General features: G+C 33.7%; 1 protein-coding gene across 3 annotated transcripts in view; it reads right to left on the bottom strand.

The window, feature by feature from the left end:
* The window catches only part of LOC118197968 (sterol O-acyltransferase 1-like), a 156,245-nt gene that overhangs the window by 125,325 nt on the left and 13,300 nt on the right, over window positions 1-17,620 (bottom strand). The window lies entirely within an intron of this gene.

The raw sequence follows: 17,620 nt of genomic DNA, 5'->3' as shown, positions 1-17,620 counted from the left end.
AAACCACGGACCTCTCGAATACGCGCCGAGTATGCTGACCACTACACCACGAAGGCATGCTAAGAAGGCGGGGAAAATACCTTATAAAGTAGCTATGCAATTTTCGATTAGTGATACACTTAATTGATCAGTCGTGATCTCGTGACGCGATAATTTGGATTTTAAATTACTGTTTCTGTCATAAAATAATGCCAATCCATTCATTTCAAGTTTGTATTTAGATTTTGCTAGCTATTTTCATCACCATTCCTAGAGGAAATTACTGATTCGCACAAATATGATATTGAAATCGAAAACAAAATTTTAAAACTATATAAAATCGTAAACTCTGCAACAAACCTTATCTCAACACGCCAACCAGTTAATTATAAACATGGAAGTAACTCAAATAATAAATACATTACGGTCAGCATCACGCCAAACTGCGAGTGCATAAAATTTCGTTGATTGGAGAAAAACACTTAAAAAAAAAAAAAAAAAAAAAAAAAAAAAAAAAAAAAAAAAAGAAAAGATTTGTGGAAAACGTTTCATATGCATTTCTGCCTTTCGTTAATTTAACACACCGAAAAATAATCTAGAAAATGCATCTAAATGATTACAGTAGAAATTGCATGTCCATGATTATTGTGAGGTGCAGATGGTATGTTAAAATAACGAAAAATGAATCTAATTGTTATAGGAAATTTTATTATGCATTCGAGAATCTTAAATTTTAATACACACAAACACACATAATATATATGGCAACAAAGAGAAGAAAAATTACCTAGGAATCTTGCGTTTAATCAAATCCGTGCAAAAGATAAAGATCAGAAATATTATGTTGCATTTATTTTCTGGCAGCGTCTTGTGTAACTTACTCGCAGTAACAAGACATATAACCTAGTTTAACGTTAAACCAATTAAGAAAGTCACACAGAATAAGATAAGTACATCATGAATTTTAATGTAAAGTTGTTTACCCAAGAAAGCACAAAGATCTGTTCCGGAAATTTATTTCGTACGTGATCTATTTCAGTCACGAATCCTCCCTCCTCACAATTTTGTTTTAATAATATCAGACAGACAGGTGACAAAGCTGTCAAAATGGCAAATTGGAAGTAAAGAATAGTGGCACTGCAATAAACGTGACGCTGATAATATAGAGTTTATAATTTTAAGTTCTTGCTAAGTAAATTCAGTCCTTTCTACTGTTTGCTTGAGTAAGAATTCAAAGAAATGTCCAATTCGACGACTTTCTCTTTTACGGATTCGCTAATTTTATTCAGATATTCCTTAAACTTCTATATTGCTGAACTCCGTAACTTTTAAGTCACTATCCTTTAGAACGCAATAAAAATCATATGATTTATAACGCAGCTACGTCGAAATAACAAGGTTCAATTTAATTAAGTAAATCTAGCTTTTTATTTTAATCTATCATCATTTCAAATAACTGCAATCCAATCCTGCTTTAATGACACTGGTTTGACACTTGATTTCGTTTGTCAAATGCGTATGAAATCATTTCCAAATTACACAGTTTGGCAATAGATTCTCTTTGTATATCTAACGATAACAATTTTAGAAAATGACTACTATTTAAAACTTTCTAGCTATCCATTCATATTGAAATACTTAATATTTTCCTCTAAATTCGCATAATCAGTAATAGCAGCTGTTTAATAATAAAGCTGAATAAAATATAATAAAATAAAGTTGAAGAAAACCAATATAATAATAAAGCTAAAAAAAAAACTGTCTACTAACCATTACCATGCTACTCAAGCTTTCAGCCACCAGGAAAACATGAAAATGGAGCTTTTATCAGTGAATTTTTCAAGCGCCAACTGCAGCCAATGGATCTGCCTTTAATCTAGTTTTTAAAGATCATTATTGGAACTTTAAATTCACAACTAGTGTATCGAGAATTATTCATTGTTTCCTTAGAGAGAAATTTATTTGTCTACGCCTACAACAAGAGGATAAATTTGAAGTTGCCGAGTTAACTGCATGGCACGATATTTCTCCAAAAGTCTTAGAACTTCATTAATTATGCAAACTGCGATTTACAAGGCTAAAAGTTTTGAGGCTTCAAACAGATGAAGACATTTATGATAAAGAGGAGCTGCGGAACCATTAAATTCCAAAAGTGAAGATGAAATGGATAAAACAGGAACAGAAGACAGTTCTACTGAAGCCAATGATTCAGGGATGCTTAAAAAATGTGCTAGTGATGTCTGATGTAGAGAGAATAATTTAACATTCATTATTCTTACAATGTAATAGCTTCTACTACTTTATTCCATACCGCGATGCCAGTATTTTCAGCTCCTCTGATAAAAATTGCATTAGCCATGTGTTTTTAACTTCAGTTAAAACCAGTAACGTAACTACTCTTGTGCGCTGTTCGCAAAAGGGAAGATCGTCACTTTTTGGACCCTAGTTTTGCATATTTTGCGGCAGCTGCGCGATAAAGTTTGCAGGGGAACTATTTACACTTAGGCCAAAAATCACCTTTATTCATCTTGTGAAATGATTACTTTGTGCGTATTTCCAAGAAAAAATGGTTTAGAATGATAGGTACTGGCAGAAGTGGCCGGTGTTTCACAATTGTTAGTACAGGTATAGTTCCACCACATTAATTGAACAGTTCCGTCCTAATTTTGAAGTCGACAACTCCGGAACCCCGGAGGGCCGCTCCAGGTTTTCCACTTCTCTTTGCCCTACCACTAACCTACCGAGAGGACTTTCGGCCTTCTTGCCGCACAAACACTATGCGCTTACAAACATCCATGCCATCTTCGGGATTCGAAACTGTACCCATCGGTATTGGCAGTCAGCGTCACTAACCACTATACCGACTGAATACGCGGACCACCAGGATGCTCAGTGGGTAAGTCAGGCTTAAATCGTGCCGATATTTCTCAGTTTTCGAGATAAATTATAATTTCAGCGGCAGCTCACGAGACTTTTAAGAAAAGAAAATCCTCCAATCATATGTCAAAGGCTTATTCACCAATACAATGAATTGATGACAGCGGGTAACTTTTGTTTTCCTAAAAATACTTAAAGTGATATCCTGGTCCTGCATATTCCACGATAGTGAGCAGAGCTCCTGTAAACTTTTTAAGTGATGAAACCAAACGGGGGGAAAAGGGCGTTGCCACTGTTGTCACTTGTACACAGGATTCTTACGTTTATTCTCGCGTTGTTATCGGATCGTATTCAAGGAAATTTTCTGTTTGACGGTTAGAATTATATCGACAGGGCATCGCGATCAGTAAGTATTGAACTTCTCACCATTTATTTTCAAAGCTGTACTTTTCCGTTAAAATTTCCTTCCATATCCTCATATTATTTCTAAAATTATCAATCTTCTTAATAACGCTTTAATCGTTTTATCTTTTTCAATTGGCGTGCTGCAAGAAAGGAATGGCTTCCTAATTGTCATCCCCTCGTTGAACTATTGTCCATTGTTTCGGGCTCCTGGGTCAGACCCTATCCCAATATAAGAGTAATCTTTTTCCGAATATTGTAGTCATATTGTAGAGATGGCATAAGTTGAAGAAGAAAGTTGATAGCAATTAATTGGTTAAGTCGGGGGTATGGGAAGTATAGAGTCTAGAATTTGTAGCATGGCATATCTAGAGCAATTCTAGTGAAGTCCAGAGCAGTAGATGAGAAGAAAATTTGAAGTGCGAGAAGAGTAGGATGTGATATAAAGTTTCGAAGAGTAGCAGTACGTCCGGCAGAGATGAGGGTATGAAGCTGAATGAAGGAGCAAAGGCGGCAGCCAGGTAGAAGTCAGAAGCAAGCAAGAATCCAGTTGGTGCGTAGGAGGATCTGTCATTCCTTGAAACAGAGCATTATATGTATAAACAGGAGTTAAATTCAGACGGGGATCGACCGAGATGCTTCTTAGCTTCTGAGTGGAATTGTAATTCTAGCCGGAGCCCCAAATAGGTCTGATATTTTTTTTATTTAACTTGTAAGGATCTTAAGTTTTATTAACGTTTATTTTATTTTAAATCTTTACTATCACTTCTTATTTTCTACTTCGGGCCAGAATTAAAAGCTTTAACTTATTTATGCAAATTTGTCTGGCGAACGCCAAGTACTTAAGTTGTGGCTTTTTGCCAAGCAAGAGAGAGGAAGGAGTTAGTAGAAGCAGGCCGCTTGCCTTAGCAGTTTTTACTCGGTTGCTGGTTGCCTTCCAGGCCAGAGGTTTAATCCTCTTGATAATTTTAAACGTATTGTAGTGTTAACAGTTCTCTGTACTACATACGGCTTCCTGTTAATATACGGCCAATCTTCCACGTAGGCCCTCGTTTATTATTCCAAAGTTAAGTTAGAGTTTAGTTAATATTTTTATATCCTTACGTTCAGACCACAAGTGGTTGGTCTCTGTATTCCGAAGTCCGGAAATTATTGTAAAGAGTGAAAAATAAAGGGTTTCGTATACCCTTCCTATGTATCTTGTCTACTTCCCACATTTATTGAACATAGCTTGTTCCGAGTCAGGTTCTTGAATGTTCCCCAAGCAAGTAAGGAGAAACACTGAACCTGATAAACTATTTAGAATTAATTTAATAATTTATTAGATTTCTCTTTATTTCTTTGCATTTCTTTTAATTTAAATTTATTCATTCAATTATTTTAATTTTTATTTTTTTAATCCAAAGTGCGTTAGCCCAAGAATGGCTATTAATTTAGTTTTGGCATTTTGCGTTGGTTCACTTTTCAAACTGTTGCTACTAAATATTAAAGCCCTGTGTTATATTTAAAGAAATTAAATAATGAAAGAATCTGCATAAATGTATGTATGTTTCTCGCATTGTGATAAAACAACGGCACCTAGAGTCATCGAAGTTTGAATAACGTAATCTTCCACCGAATATGGGCATCTGGAAGCCCTAATTTGGAATTTGAAATTTGTTTTATTATCGATTTCATATTTTGTAACACTTCAACGAAAACATTTTTATCTCCAGCGCGTGAGTCTCTGTATCGGAAATTCTAAAGATATACTCATTTTAAAATTATTTTGCGATATTGCTGTTGAACTGAATTTTATGGGTTAAGTGCACAGAACATAATATTTAATAAATAAGGGTGACACACAACAGGTTAAAAAATGTCTCTTTGGGCGTAATTTAAAATATGAAAGCTTTCAGATTTTTATTAATTTATTTTTTCTTTTGTTCCTCCAAGGCTTTCATAGGGCTCCGACGCTTCTAATTTTTGAAATTAATCCTTGGGGTAAGCGGCATCGCGGGAAAGGACCTCTACTTCACCGTATGTTTCAGTTCTGGTGTGCCGTATGCTTACCTTTCTCCTGTCCTGAATACTTCCACAAATGTTACTGTGGAACTACCAACCTCTCAACAATATTTCGGTACTCTTCTGTTACCGGAACCGGATTCAGAAATGTATGTATGTATGCATGTATAGATGGATATATCTGTTCATGCATATATGTGCGTGCGTATATGTGTACACATGCATACACATGTGCATACATACATACATTTCTGAATCTGATCCCGATAACAGGAAGATTACCAATATTTCTTTACATAGTTAAATTGCGACAGATAAATATCCTCTTCCTGTTCTGTTACATCGAAGGGACACCCAATCAAACTTTCTTAATGTCATTTTCGAAATCACAACCCTAAATTAGTAAAATCTATGCATTAATATAAGAAAATATGTTAGAATAGGAATATTTGGCTTTATGAGCAAAGACAACAAGTTGGAACTATATCCAAATTAAAATGCTTATAACTGCGTCAAGTCTTATTATAAACACCTCTAAAACAAATACAGAATAATTTCTTCTTACACGTGGGTAGGAAATGTACGTTATGTAATATTAGAACATTTATTACATTCATTATGATTCAGATACTTTCGACACAAACAAAATCAACACAAAAATTTCAGTCTACCAAACAGCATACTCGTTAGAAGCAAAAACACTTACTGAAAACAGGAATACATACTGCTTTACTAATGATGGGATAGTTTCAGTTACGGATTTTACAAATAGGATCATGCCTGTTCCATTTCAAAATGAAAATAAGAGAGTTTAAAAACGATAGTATTCTAAGCAGGCAGAAACTACACAAATGGTGGATCACGCTAAAGGAAACTTCATATGTTTACAGAACTGGCCAGCGATATTCTCTGATTTAGGGCCATGCGATTTTTTCTTTTGTAGGTCTGCATCGTGACTACGATTATGTTTATGTTTTATTTTGACGCGTAATTCCTAAAGCGCACTTACCTTGCGCGTAACTACCTGAAGGGTTAACGTGATGGGAGAAGGGGAGCACAGTACAAATAAATGTCATGTTTCCACAAGAAATGCTTGACACATCATAACACGAAATATATTGTCCAGTGGATATTTTTAGAATCAGATTCCCATAGTAAAGGTGAGGTTCAGGTCATTAAAAAATAATAATAAATAATATATCTTTATTTTATTAGAGCATGAACCAACGTAAAAGGTTCTATTTCTAATGATATATCACTCTGCTAAATCAAAAAAAAAAAAAAAAAATCTGAAATGTTTCAGATTTTAAATTACGTCCAAAGGGGCGTTTTTTAACATTTTGTGTGTTACCTTTCTTTATTAAATATCATGTTCCTCGCACTTAAACCATAAGATCCAGTGCAACAGCAATATCGCAAAATAGTTTTAAAACGAGCATATCTTTAGAATTTCCGATACAGAGACTCACGCGCTGGAGATAAAAATGTTTTTTCTGCACAACGTTGCCATTGCTCGCTTTGAAATCCTTGAGTTTGTTAATCAAAAATTCGTCAAAGTTTTAAAAAATAGGAAATCGATCGTAAAACAAATTTCAAATTTCAAATTTGGTCTTCCACATGCTCATATTCGTTGGAGGATTACGTTATTCAAAATTCGATGACTCTATGTACCGTTATTTTATGACAATGTGAGAAATATACATACATTTACGCAGATTTTCATTATTTAATTTCTTCAAATATAATGCAGGACTCTAACATTTTATGGCAACAGTTTGAAAAGTGAACCGACATTTATCCGTCCGACGCAAAATGCCAAAACGAAAGTAATAGTCCTTCGGGACTCTAGTCCCTTTGGACTAAAAAGTATATAACACTTTACAGCTGTTGTGACACTTAGGAGTTTCCTAATATAAACATCTATATTCCTGCTCCCCTTTTTATTTTTCATGCAGAGCTTTTACAACTTTTAATTGCATTTAATGGCAGCAGTAGGATTACTTATAACCGCCGTTTCAGCCTCTAATTGTTATGACCACTGTTACTTTGTTTAATCGTTAATACCACCGTTTAATATCAATACATATGTAAAATAAAAATAATTTTATTTAATTCTAAGTTTATTTTGAAATAGCTCCAAAAATGCTTTTTTACTAATTTGGTTATTTTCTCTTTCTATCAAAAATTAAAATCTCTCTGAACTGCGTCATGCCTACCAGCGGCCGAGTGATAAAACGCTGAATGCTGAAAGTTCGATTCAGGTTCCGATTCTGACGATAACAAAGAGTTTTCGTGATTTTTCACGAAGGCATCCCTTTAGGAAGATAACTCTCAAGTGCTTTGTCGTTATTTAAATTATCCTACTTCACCCTGAACTACATCATTTCAAAATTAATCCTTGTTATATGATTCTTATATAAGCCTCATGGGACATATGCTAATATAACGCAAAAAGCTTTTCTGCCAATAATAATATAAAAATGTGCAAACCAAAACTTTTATCAATCAATGGAAATAAAAGATAAATATAATTTTATAAATCTTAATCTAGCATTTTTTGAAATCTTTCTCTTCTGTCCTCATGATATGTTGTATGCCGTCTCACCTCTATTTTTGTTGGTAACTATACTACAATATGAAACCCAACTTACAACTGTAGAACAGCGACGGCCTTTGAGCATTGCATAGCGTTTTATTCCCGGCGTTATGCAAAACAAAGATTATGAGTGAAGATGGTGAATGAAAAATAAAGATTATGAGTGAACAACTACCTAACATTAGAAATAATAATCACAGCAAATGTATAGCCATCATAATGTAGAAAAGTATATTTACTACATGTATGTTTATGGGTATAAGATTTTATATACGAATAGTTCCCGATTAACCGGGTTGTGAATTTACAGTTTAAAAAAAAAAAAAAAAAAAAAAAGGTTTGTTGCAAAACAATGAACAAATAACTACTAAAAACCATCACTGTAAAACAAAACAGTCTAAGGAATATACAATAAAGTAGGGGAGAAGGAAAATGCTTGGGGAAACAACAGAAAAATTACAGTTTCAAATTATCAGCATAAAATAAAGTATCTTGGAATTTTCAACCGTTGCCAGTGACAGCAGATGATGCTTACCAAATCCTTGATCATAGCAGATTGAAGAAGCTCTAATCTGGTTTCGCAAGTGAATTTGAATTTAATGACAATGTTCAAAAGTCTATTGTTCTATTCTATTGTCGATATTATATTTTGATACCGCTTATAACTTAGTTCCTTCGCTTCTAATGACTTCCTTATTTACAATGTATTCCTTCTGTTTTCAATGCTTATTTAACTTGAGTAATAAATGAACTTATTCTTCATATTAAACTACTTGAAAATATACGTAAATTGTTAGCAGTATTTTTCTATTAATTATAATACGAGTTCCTCCTATTTCTTGCATTTTTAAGAACCATCGTATCAAGTCAGTTTCTGAAATTAAGAGCCCTCGGAATAATAGAATTTCAGTAAATCGGACGTTGAGTCAATTTATCAAAACCTTAAAGCTGAATCTCTTCATTAATATAGCAGTTCTTGTTTTTTGTTTAAGAGCCTTCTCTGCTAATGATCGAAAAATATGCGTTAAAAGAAATTCTGAAGCAGAATATGCTTCAGTTTTTCATAATATATAGTTCTTCCGCCAAATACATAAAACTGGAATGTTTACAACATATTACGGATCTTATGAAGGACTCAAATAGCCGACAAATTGTGTACGCTCAAAATAACTTAACACGAATTACGATAATTCAATATTTACCATGGCAACAGCCATTGCAGCTTCATTATTACTTAATGTATCGATTAACTACTGTAAACAGAATAATGACACAATCAAAATGCAATATTACGTCATAAACCAAAAAATGTGAATGGAAGCCGATGAAATTAAAAAATATATATTAATTGTATGGATATTTTGTTCGCAGAAAAGGTTAATATGAAATATATTTATTTAACCAATTTTATTGATACCATAACGGTACTGTTCTGTTATTAGGACCGGGTTCAGAAATGTATGTATGTATTCATGTTTGCATGTATATATGTAAGTACGAATGTATGTGTGTGTATACATATGTACATACATACACACGTTCATACATTTCTGAAACTGATCCTGATAAACAGAACAGTACCAAAGTAACTTTATCGTTTACCTCGCCATATCAAAACATTCACGCAAAGAAGAAAATGTTTAAATTATTTTAAAGATTTTTCGCAATAATTTTAGAGTTACTATTTGAGCAGAGCTTAATGTGAACATTTTTTGACTTGATATTCATTAACGATAAATTGATTTGATTTAAAAAAATGTTATTGTTAAACTATAAATAAAATCCCTTTAAAACTTGACATAACAGGAAACATTTGACTTGCACTTTTTTCTTGTCTAGAGTTAAATAACAAGTATAATAACAGTAATTGAATAAATTGAGGAGAAAGGAAAGAAGCAGTTAGTTAGCAGTAAACTCTCTGCTCTTTAATGGCCTTTCGGTCAAAAATGTAATCAGTCAAAGAGCAGTGGACCCATAGAGCGACGTTTCTACAGAAAAACACATACAGAAGGCCTGCAATTTCGCTTTGTGAATTTTGGCAGTCGGAATTTTCGGCTTTTCGACTTTATAATTATTTTTTATCTAACGTTCTTCAGTACCTAAAAATAAATTACTACCATTTCTCGAAATCATCAGCAGAGGGAAGTTATCCTTTGTTTAGGGATTCCTCTGAAGTACCTCTTCTGGTACTTAAAAAAATATGCAGCACTGAACAAAAATGACAAAGCACTATTAAGATAGCTTGAGACTCCAGCCACAAAAACCCTGATTCTACAGATAACGTCCTTGTTTTTATGAGGAAAGGATAAGATGATGAAAAACTATGATTTGTTGTTTTAAAAATCCAGAGCCTGCTTCGTGAGACTACGCCATAAGCAGGGCGCGGGTATACGCTATAAGCAGGTACTACGCTATAAGCAGGGCGCGCTATAAGCATCGCAGTTCTGAACAGAAAATCATTAATTTACCTTATCGCGACGTTTGATATTGTGTATTCTGATGCACTGGCAAAAAACGCGTAAGGTTAAAAGAAAATTTTGCTTTGACAACAGACAATCTAAAGGCATTTCTAAACAGAAAATGCCAGCACATTATACATATTATGGAAAATTTGTATTTCATGCAATATATGCTGAAAATTTTCATATTATTTGACATTTAATTCCTTCGAGCTCAATGAAGAATTATACGTGTACAGTGAAACCTCTCACTACGACTACGTCTGAAATACGTCAGTATTCCTGAGCACATAAATAAATTTTGGTTTCTATACCCTGTTGCTAGTCATATCTTCTAAGATATTTAGCTCATGAAAACCTGCCCAACCAGTGGCCAAGCGGTTAAGGGGTATAAGCAACCCCTATACCGACAATATTAAATTGGCCATTTTCGATGTACCTTTTCTCAAAATCTACTATAGATACACGGTTGAAATTTTTTGAGTAATTAAAGTATACCTATCTGATCATACTAAAATGAACTTTTGAAACATTTTAAATTTTAGAGTAATTTACAGAATATTTTGTTGGGCAAAGCACTAAAATTTAGCACTTTTCTCACACAAAACAATTTTTTAATTTTTTTTTTCCTTGGTTTATCACAAAAAGCTCATTTCCTAACCTAATAAATAAGCCATAAAAATTTTAGATACTTGTTCCTGAGAAAAGGTACATCGAGTATAATAAAAAAAAATCACGTTTGGAGAAAAACGCATTTTATGTAAAAATCCTCATTCGATAACAAATTAAAACTAGATTTTTTACAGTTCTAATTTTTATAGAGATTAAAGAATGGTATTTTTAGAAAGATAAAAGTGTAGAGAATTTGAAAATTCAAAAATCCGAAATCACAATTTCTTGAAGAATTTTGGGTTCCAACACCCCTTAAGACCGCTGAATACTGGTAGTTCGACTTGGTTTGGGTTCGATTACAGGCGAATTAGCCGGCTGCATGGTTGATTTTCGTGGTTTTCTCATGCTTAATGTGAATACGAATCATCCACGAATGCATCCCTCCTCTCGGCAGAAAGCTCTCGTGGCTTTTTCACACTCAAATAACCTAACCTCCAAAATCCAAAGACGTATGGAACAGGGAGAAAGCTTATAGAGCTTATTAGAGATAGTAGTCGCTATAGTCACTCATACATCATATATAGCAGACTCTCGATTGTGGGAAATCGTACAGTTTCGTTAAATCAAGTTCGTAAAAGCATAAGGGTCATAAACTAAAGGTTAAGAAAAATGCGCCTGTGTGTGTGTTTGATAATATAATATTAGAAGAGCTTGATTAGGGAATGCACCAATTAGCTTTATAATCGTGGCTGAGAAAACTGCGTAGATTATTGGAACTGATGAATGACCGGATGGAGTTTTGGAAAAAGCACGAGCAGCTAAGTAGTTAGACATTATTTAGTTTTTGATAACGAATTTCCTGTCACATATCATCTTAACTGGTAGAAAATAGGGGCGCTAATAAATATGCAATGACATTTTAACCAGTGGAGAATAGCTAGCAGAGGCTAAGCGACACGTTGCCAGCAGAAAGGCGAAGTGAAGAAAGAGAATGCGTACTATTTATAAGCTCGGAAAGCTTTCTTTTAATCCTAAGTAGAGATTCAGAAAAAGATTACGCGAATTACTGAAGAAAAAGCGTGATGTAAAATAGTGCAATATGAAGCCTTGAAGAGGGGATGTGTGCAATTAAAATTAAGAATTTAAACGACCGTTATAATTGAATTTAAAATTTACTGTACGTAAAAAGTACTGTTTAAAGTTCTTTGGAGCAGAAAACAAGAAAAATTAGCTATTCTCTAGCCCAGATTCAAACCATGGATCTTTCGAATGTACACCGGATATTTTACTAGTTACACATTGCGCGAGGGATGGCGATTAATTCCTTTCAGTACGTTGAACGGTCTAGCGTTCTTTCAGTAGCATACAACCAACCATCTATTCATTTTTATATGAATAATTTTTAGCTGAGTAATTAATTTTTTAAATGACTAAGCAATTGATCTTTACAAAACAATAATTTAGAAAGCCATTTCCATACAATGATTACTACCTTACGGTCCGAGGCTCTAAAATCATCCTATGATTGTAATAATTAAAATTTATTAATGGAAAACTGCTGAAAGCATTTTTAATTATAACGTGGGGGACTGTCACTAGACAGAATTGGACGCTGAGGAAAAGGTGCCATGGTACCTGAAAGAATGTGGTGCCTAAGGCTTCTAACTGGCGTCAATTGGATGTTCTCGTTTACTAAAATATAGTTTCCCAGATAACAAATACGCATACACTGCGGCTCAGTTCCCTGAACACCCTTCTAACAGACACCTCAAGGTCACCTAAAAAGGGGCGAACAGCAATGGCTTGAAATACCTGAGAACAAGTTTCCTTTGGAACCACGAAGGTAGGAAATTATTACCTCCACGTTCGGAACAAACGTAGAGGGGAAAGTAAGGGAAAAATTTAACATTAGTTATAGAATCGTGAACTTGTTATTTTAGCTCAAACAGCCTACCAAAATTGTTCGAACTACCCAAAGTATTCCGAATATTATTTGTTTTAGCTAAGATATTCAGGGCTTCACTTTGAGCTTAAATTAACCGAAATTTTAAATTATCTATTTCCAGATTAGCAAGAATTGACTAATATGTTAAAATTTTTGGTAAAAATTGAAAGTATACAAAACGATTGTTTCAAAGTCTGATCCCTTTTCCTTTTTTAGAAAATTGTAAATTATTAAGAAAATATGTCTTTTTGATATCAACTCTTACTGCATAAAAGTCCTTGCATTTATGCAGCAGATAAATTGTATGACATTATACATTTATACAGTAGAGATTTACTATACAGCATCCGTCATAAATGCAGCAGACAATCTCCCCGCACATCTATTAACTTAGAAGCCTGCTCCCGAAAACAACAGTGAATTAGTATTATATTGGATTATCTAATCAAGCAAAGTACTCAAGCGCTATCTGCCTAATTCCATCCCTGTTTTGATCGAGAACATTCCACAGGATTCTTGAAGAGGAGAAAAAAAGGCTTATTCAACTATTCTGAAATATTATCTCTTGTGTATGCATTTTCAGATCCATTAAATCTAACTTAGTTAATTCTTTAATCAATGCTCCAAGAAAAATCTCTCTATACAGCTAATTTTTAAAATGTTGCTTAGCTTCACAAAATTTTCAATAATTGTTTTAATGCGTTACTCTTGCATGTATCAGTGAGATAAATTCTTTAGCACAAGCGTAATCAGTCAGCTTTATTATTTTAAACCAGTCAGACAACAAATACAAATAGTGCTAATATTGGCTTCAAAATTTGTCAAATTTTACATCAGCAATGTTTTTTTTATGCGTGCGATTCTTCTGCATGCACGGTTCATGCATAAAAGCAAGGAGCTTCAAAAATACATGTAAGTACTCGTGTTCGTATTCTCGCCCACTAGTGGCCAAGTGGTTAAGATCTCTGAAGACAGGTAATTTGATTCGGGTTGTATCCGAGCGAATGCAACAGATGCATAGACGTTTCCGAGTTTTTGCCGATATCTAACATGAATATGAGCAACCTTTTCCCTTGCCTTCCACGAAGACATTCCTCCATCCCTCTTCTTCAGCAGATAGCCCTTGTGTGATGCCATTATCATCTATATAAATATACACACTGAAACTTTACCCTCCAAGAAAAAAAAAAAAAAAAAATTGTCAGCTCCCTCATTTTCCCGTAGTTAAGAAATTAATTCTTAAGTTATAATATTCTTCTTAAATTTGTATTACTTTATTTATGCTTATATAAATAAATAAAATTTTAATTTACACAAATTCTTTCAAAAGCCTATTTTTCTTTCTAGAATAATATACGCAGAATGAAAACCATCCGCACATTAACACAGCAGTTTACAAGTTATAAAATGGATTTCGAATATAAGACAAGACTCGGAATATTTCAGAAATAATATTCACTTTTCATGTTAATCAGAGCTCAAAGCAGTTTTAAACCTCCCTATTATACAATCCATTTAAAAAATGGTTATGTCAATTTGCAGCAAGATTATACTCGTATTAACAACAGCCCAAACCTGTTCTGAAACTATTGCAACGTCGGCTTGAAAAATGGTATACCACTTTTAGTTAATCTGCACCAGTATTACTCTAAAAATCACTTACAAACTGACTTATACTTCAGAAAGGAAAAAAGGAAATATATGTAGTGATTTTACTATTTGGGTTACCTAATACTACCTCTAATCAGACATTACAATAATCAAAGTGAAAGAATTCATTTGTATGCTTTAAGAATGACATCTGAAATCAATTTAATACTCCAGTGCACATAGTGTGTCTACAAAATTTTAGGACTAAATTTTTAAGCTAGATTAAGAATTTTAATTTAAAACTAAATTTTTAAAACCAGATTCCAAAAACCACTAACAACAGTTATTATTATGACATCTCGACTTGCTCTACCTAAAATATCGTCTGCTTATAAACATAATTAGATAATGCAGTTAATCGTTTGTTTTGACCAAGTGAATATCGGCTGTCATGGATTCTAAAGCTGAGCAAAGATAAAGTTTTACTGCAAAGCAAAAATGAGTTCTGTTATTGTCAAACAAACTGTTAAGTGGAGAAGATAATTTATTCTTTGCTTATGATCTGAGACAAAGCAGCCATCATCTGCATGAATTAAGGAAGGTTTATCAAAACTACATAAACTTCTCTTCCAGAAATCTTTAGTAAAGACCATGTTGGAGACCCTCTTTCGAAAAGAGATAATTTCCAAAGAATTTGCTCCTGACTGATAAATGGTGAGAAACATGTAATCTACAGACAAGGAGAATTCAGCACGTTAATCCCGAAAAAAAAAAAAGAATCGAATAACTGGTTTCTGCCACTTGTCAGTTGCGCCATCATAAAATTTCAGTCTCGTCAAGTAGTTTCTGGCGAAGGAAGGTACAACAATTTTTAACTGGCCCACTTGTTTACAAGATTTTTTACCAGCAGTCTACTTTCTTTTCCCTAGAGTGAACACTCACATCAAAAGTTACTTTAATAGCAATGAAGAGATTCAAAACATTACTCCAAATGATAAATTTCTACAGAGGAATCAAATACTTTGATTGTACCAAGCATTATAAATTTACAAGCATGAAGCTTAAAATTTATGTGTTACAATAAAAGATTTTAAAATCTTCTTCCTCCGTAACAATTTGATACGTTATTTTTAACAGAACCCCTATCAGTACACAACTCCAATATATAGCTTTGAATATTAAGCTGGCTTTAGGATCCATTGAAGAAATGAAAGAATTTTTATTAGACCGGATTATTTTTATTAGATAGAATTCTAATTACAGCAACGTACTTGAAATTGCCAAAACCACTTAGCAAAGATGTAGACGAGGAACTAAAATTTAAATCTGCAGTTAAAATTCGATGCAGTCAAAGACAAGTCAGTTCCAAAATGAACATTAAGAAAAATCGTAAACGCCTGAAGACAAATTAAGAGTTAATGTGTTTTATACAGCTTTTAGATACTACCTAGACATTCTTAAATGAGATTTTTGAACTACTAAAATTGCATATTGGCAATTTCAGTTTCTTGTACAATCTGTCAGAAATTGATACATAGGATCTCTGGGAAAACAAACAATTTGGAAAATTTATTGAATGAGGATAACAGAAAGGCATCAGTGGTATTAAAATCTGCGATGAGATATGCTTTTAAAGATTAAAGTTTTAAGGATACTTAAAAAGAAAAATTTTAAACTCAAAATCCTTTTGACATTCTGCTATGAATTACATCTCGCGATTTATCTTTTTCTAACATTTTCTTTAAGATTATTACTGACTTTCCCGTTGGTCTTGCAAAGAGTGAAAGATAATTTTCTAAACTAAAATGAATCATTTACGTACTACAGTATGTTCACAAGAAAGACTGGGGAATCTAGCATTAATAAATAGCAAATGAAAATTATGTACGTGCCAAATTGGGCATAAAGAAATAATTTCTACTTCCGGTCATTTAAAAGGTAGAAAAATAAAAATTCAATAGTTTAACTTCATTTTTAATTAACTTTAAAAGTAATTATTTTTGATTAAAACATAGTTTATTGTTCAAAATATAGTTTTAGGTTCTTACTTCTGTTTCTAAATTCTCTTCTGGCAAAGCACGTTAGGGCGCCGCCCAACCAATGTAGTTAGCGTCATTGACTGCCGTGACGAAGAGCCCTGGTTCAAAACCTGGAGAAGGCATGGATGTTTGTAAATGTATAGTGTCCGTGTGGCAAGGAAGCACTCTAAATATGTGGTGAGCCGAAAGTCCTCTAGAGACTCTAATGGTAGGGAAAGAGGGGTAGGAGACCCTCAGACCTATCCCCCCCAGGGGTGCTTTCCATTCGAAATTCAGTTGATTGCTAGATTATTAAATAGGACAACAACATTATCCCGGTATGAATCTCCAAGATAACTTAGCAAATTGTAGGACATTTTTTTAGATTTTGCAAATTTTTGCGAATGTTGAATAATACGGAAAAACCAATTGCCAAATTAATTTTTAATTTCTAATACATACGTTGGCTTATTTTTATATGTAAACAATTTTAAAACTATTTTCCGTTAGAATTTTTTTAAAAATTCGCTGCATACGCCAAAATCCAAACTAAGGACTAAATTTTGAGTTAGAATGGTTTTGGTTTGGTTTGGTTTATTTAATTACGGCAAAGCACACTAGGGCTATCTGCCAAGAGGAGTGATGCCTTCGTGGAGGACTTGTTAAGGGAAACTGGCTCGTATATACGTTACACATGGGAAAAAACACGAAAACGCCCATGCAGCCAGCCCGTTCGCGGGATTCGAACCTCGGACCGAACTACCAGTGTTCAGCGACTTTACCGCTCAGCCGCTGGTGGGCCCTTTAAGTTAGAATGAAGACTGAATTTTAAATAACTAGTTAATTAGGCGGGAAAGCAATTTCCATGCCGTCCAAGACATACTAAAATGGACTGGTCTAGACTAGCTAGATTATGACAAAGGTCATTAGGGTTTATTATACACAAGGATTCGTGGAGTACTTTTTTAAGAGAAACTGGCTCGTATCCACGTTCGAAGAAAGGAAAACTTCCCCTGCAAACTATACCGCTCACCGAGATTTGAACCCAAGGTCGAACTACCAATATTCAGCGGCTTTACCCTCAGCCACTAGTGAACAGCTCATTGCTGAAGAAAATTTATATAAAATTTTCAGTTGA

Source organism: Stegodyphus dumicola, chromosome 2 (assembly GCF_044657685.1).
Source record: "Stegodyphus dumicola isolate Sdum_Otavi_A_Nest chromosome 2, ASM4465768v1".
Classification (NCBI taxonomy): domain Eukaryota; kingdom Metazoa; phylum Arthropoda; class Arachnida; order Araneae; family Eresidae; genus Stegodyphus; species Stegodyphus dumicola.
Note: the sequence above shows the minus strand (reverse complement) of the source record. Positions and strands in the feature narration are given on the sequence as shown.